The sequence below is a fragment of the Enhydra lutris genome, unplaced genomic scaffold, assembly GCF_002288905.1.
Source record: "Enhydra lutris kenyoni isolate GAN:26980312 unplaced genomic scaffold, ASM228890v2 scaffoldscaffold79, whole genome shotgun sequence".
Classification (NCBI taxonomy): Eukaryota; Metazoa; Chordata; class Mammalia; order Carnivora; family Mustelidae; genus Enhydra; species Enhydra lutris.
The window spans coordinates 4,909,449-4,914,453 of NW_019154163.1; the positions used below are offsets into that span (position 1 = coordinate 4,909,449).

Below are 5,005 nucleotides of genomic sequence, written 5' to 3' on the forward strand. Positions count from 1 at the left end.
AAGGGGCTAATACCCAAAATCTATAAAGAACTTATCAAACTCAATACACACACACACACATACACACACACAAAATCCAGTCAAGAAATGGGCAGAAGACATGAACAGATATTTCTCCAAATAGGACATAAAAATGGCCAACATGGACATGAAAAAAAGCTCAACGTCACTTGAGGAGAAAACAGTCAAAACCACAATGACAATAAGATCGATAAACCATTGGCCACACTAATCCAAAAGAAAAGAGAGAAAGCCCAAATTCATAAAATTATGAATGAAAAGGGAGAGATCACAACTAACACCAAGGAAGTAGAAACAATCATCAGAAGTTATTATCAACAGTTATATGCTAATAAGCTAAGCAACCTAGATGAAATGGATGCATTCCTGGAAAACTATAAACTCCCAAAATTGAACCAGGAAGAAATTGACAACCTGAATAGACCGATATCTAGTAACAAGATTGAAGCAGTGATCAAAAACCTCCCAAATAACAAGAGCCCAGGACCTGATGGATTCCCTGGGGAATTCTATCAAACATTCAAAGAAGAAATAACACCTATTCTCCTGAAGCTGTTTCAAAAAATTGAAGCAGAAGGAAAACTTCCAGATTCTTTCTATGAAGCCAGCATTATCGTGATCCCCAAGCCAGGCAAAGAACCTAACAAAAAGGAGAATTTCAGACCAATATCACTGATGAATATGGATAAGATTCTCAACAAGATCCTAGCAAACAGGATCCAACAGCACATTAAAAAGATTATCCACCATGACCAGGTGGGATTCATTCCTGGGCTACAAGGATGGTTCAACATCCGCAAATCAATCAATGTGATAGAACAAATTAATATGAGAAGAGAGAACCACATGGTCCTCTCAATTGATGCAGAAAAAGCATTTGACAAAATCCAGCATCCGTTCCTGATGAAAACGCTTTAAATAGAGGGAACATTCCAGAACTTCATAAAATCTATCCATGAAAGACCCACAGCAAATATCATCCTCAATGGGAAAAAGCTTGCAGCCTTCCTGTTGAGATCAGGAACACAACAAGGATGCCCACTCTCACCACTCTTGTTCAACACAGTATTAGAAGTCCTAGGGACAGCAATCAGGCAACAAAGAGAAATAAAAGGTATCCAAATTGGCAATGAAGAAGTCAAACTCTCTCTCTTCGCAGATGACATGATTCTTTATATGGAAAACCCAAAAGACTCCACCCCTAAACTACTAGAACTCATACAGCATTTCAGTAACGTGGCAGGATACAAAGTCAATGTACAGAAATCAGTGGCTTTCTTATACACTAACAATAAAAATACAGAAAGGCAAATTAGAGAATCAATTCCATTTACTAAAGCACCAAGAACCATAAGATACCTGGGAATAATCCTAACCAAAGAGGTAAAGGATTTGTACTTGAGGAACTACAGAACACTCATGAAAGAAATTGAAGAAGACACAAAAAGATGGAAGACCATTCCATGCTCTTGGATCTGAAGAATAAACATTGTTAAAATGTCTATATTGTCTAGAACAATCTATATTTTTAATACCATTCCAATCAAAATTCCACCAGTATTTTTCAAAGAGCTGGAGCAAATAATCCAAAAATTTGTATGGAACCAGAAGAGACCCCGAATCGCTAAGGAAATGCTGAAAAACAAAAATAAAACGGGGGGCATCACGTTACCTGATTTCAAGCTTTACTACAAAGCTGTGATCACCAATACAGCATGGTACTGGCATAAAAACAGACTCATAGACCAGTGGAACAGAGTAGAGAGCCCAGATATGGGCCCTCAACTCTATGGTCAGTTAATCTTCGACAAAACAGGAAAAAATATACAGTGGAGAAAAGACAGTCTCTTCAATAAATGGTACTGGGAAAACTGGACAGCTATTTGTAGAAGAATGAAACTCGACCATTCTCTTACACTGCACACAAAGATAAAGTCAAAATGGATAAAAGACCTTAACATGAGACAGGAATTCATCAGAATCCTAGAGGAGAACATAGGCAGTAATCTCTTTGATATCAGCCACAGCAACTTCTTTCAAGATATGTCTCCAAAGGCAAAGGAAACAATAGCGAAAATGAACTTTTGGGACTTCATCAAGATCAAAAGCTTCTGCACAGCAAAGGAAACAGTCAACAAAATAAATAGGCAACCCACGGAATGGGAGAAGATATTTGCAAATGACAGTACAGACAAAAGGTTGATATCCAGAATCTATAAAGAACTCCTCAAACTCAACACACACAAAACAGATAATCATATCAAAAAATGGGCAGAAGATATGAACTTCTGGAGACACTTCTCCAATGAAGACATACAAATGGCTATCAGACACATGAAAAAATGTTCATCATCACTAGCCATCAGGGAGATTCAAATTAAAACCACATTGAGATATCACCTTACACCAGTTAGAATGGCCAAAATTAGCAAGACAGGAAACAGCATGTGTTGAAGAGGATGTGGAGAAAGGGGAACCCTCTTACACTGTTGGTGGGAATGCAAGTTGGTGCAGCCTCTTTGGAGAACAGTGTGGAGATTCCTCAAGAAATTAAAAATAGAGCTTCCCTATGACCCTGCAATTGCACTACTAGGTATTTACCCCAAAGATACAGATGTAATGAAAAGAAGGGCTATCTGTACCCCAGTGTTCATAGCAGCAATGGCCACGGTCACCAAACTGTGGAAAGAACCAAGATGCCCTTCAACGGATGAATGGATAAGGAAGATGTGGTCCATATACACTATGGAGTATTATGCCTCCATCAGAAAGGATGAATACCCAACTTATGTAGCAACATGGATGGGACTGGAAGAGATTATGCTGAGTGAAATAAGTCAAGCAGAGAGAGTCAATTATCATATGGTTTCACTTATTTGTGGAGCATAACAAATAGCATGGAGGACAAGGGGAGTTATAGAGGAGAAGGCATTTGGAGGAAATTGGAAGGGGAGGTGAACCATGAGAGACTATGGACTCTGAAAAACAATCTGAGGGTTTTGAAGGGGCGGGGGGGGTGGGAGGTTGGGGGATCCAGGTGGTGGGTATTAGAGAGGGCACGGATTGCATCGAGCACTGGGTGTGGTGCAAAAACAATGAATACTGTTATGCTGAAAAAAAAAACCACAATGAGATTTGACCTCACACCCATTGGAATGGCTAAAATTAATAAGTCGGGAAGAAAGAGATGTTAGCGAAGAGGTAGAGAAAGAAGAATCCCCTCACACTGTTGAAGGGAATACAAACTGGAGCATCCATTCTGTAAAACAATATGGAGTTTTCTCAAAAAGTTAAAAATAGAGCTACCCTATGACCCAGTCATTACACTGCTCAGTATTTATCCAAATGATACAGTGATTCAAAGGATCACATGCACCCCAATGTTTATAGCAACAATGTCCACAATAGCCAAACTATGGATACAACCCAGATATACATTGACAGATGAATGGATAAAGAAGATATGGTGTATACATTTATACAATGAAATATTACTCAGCCACCAAAAAGAATGAAATATTGCCATTTGCAATAAGACGGATGTAAATAGAGGGTATTATGCTAGGTGAAATAAGTCAGTCAGAGAAAGACAAATACCATATGATTTCACTCATATGTGGAATTTAAGAAACAAAACAGATGAACATAGGGGAAGGAAAGGAAAACTAAAATATGAAGAAAAAAAAAACAGAGATGGAGGCAAACCATAAGAGACTGAGGGTTGTTAGAGGGGACATGGATGGCGGGATGGGGTAGCTGAATGATGAGTATTAAAGAAAGCATTTGATGTAATGAGCACTGGGTGTTATATGCAACTAATTAATCACTAAATTCTACCTCTGAAACTAATACTACAGTATGTGTTCATTAAATTGAGTTTAAATTTTAAAAAGTTAAAATAATGTGACAATATCAACATAAGTGGTAATATATCTATAAAGGTGCAGTTTTATATACTATTTAACCTAATATGGAATTAATTCAAACTTTTCTGTAAAGTTAAGAGTTATAATTTAGTAGTTAAAAGTTATAAGTTAAAAGTTAACTTTTATAAAGTTAAGCCTAGCACAGCCATGTTCCATGGTCCCAAGAAACATCTGAACCATATAGCAGGTCCAAAGCATGTATTGGATAAACTGACCACTGTGTTCGTCCCTCATCCATCTACTGGTCCCCATAAGCTGAGAGAATGTCTCTCTCTCTCATGATTTCTCGTAAGGAACAGATTTAAGTGTACCCTAACAAGATCAAGTAAAGATCTGTCTGCAGTATTTTATCAAGAGATTAATGGCAGGGTCAAACCTGATATAACCCACACTGGTGGTTTTATGAATGTTGTCAGCACTGAAAAGACTAGGGAGAATTCCCACCTCATCTATGACATCAAGGGTCACTTTGCAGTTCATAATATTACACCTGAGGAGACAAAGTGTAAGTTGTGCAAAGTGAGAAAGATCTTTCTGGGGACAAAAGGAATCCCTGATCTGGTGACCAATGATGTTCATACCATCTGCTATCTTGATCCCCTCGTCAAGGTTAATGACACTGTTCAAATTGATTTGAACAGTGTAAAGATTACTGACTTGATCAGTTTTGACACTGGCAATCTCTGTATGGTGATTAGAGACGCTGATCTGGGAAGAATTGGTGTGATCACCAACAGACACAATCTGGTTCTTCTAATGTAGTTCATATGAAAGATGCCAATGGCAAGAGCTTTGCCATCTGGCTCTTAAACATTTTTGTTAACTGGCAAAAGCAATAAATCATGGATTTTTCATCTCTATGGAAAGGATATCTATCCACCTCATCATTGCTGAAAAGAGAGCAAAAAAAAAACTTATGGCCAAATGAAACAATGGTAAAATGGTCTCTAGGTGATATGATTGGAAGTCTTTATACTTAAAGATAATGCAGCTAACTGAACATAAGGAAGAAGAAGAAGAAGAAGAAGAAGAAGAAGAAGAAGAAGAAGAAGAAGAAG

General features: G+C 37.9%; 1 pseudogene; it reads left to right on the forward strand.

Moving 5' to 3' along the window:
• Window positions 1–4,094: 4,094 nt before the first annotated feature.
• On the forward strand, window positions 4,095–4,841 carry LOC111160907 (annotated as a pseudogene).
• The last annotated feature ends 164 nt before the right edge of the window (window positions 4,842–5,005 follow it).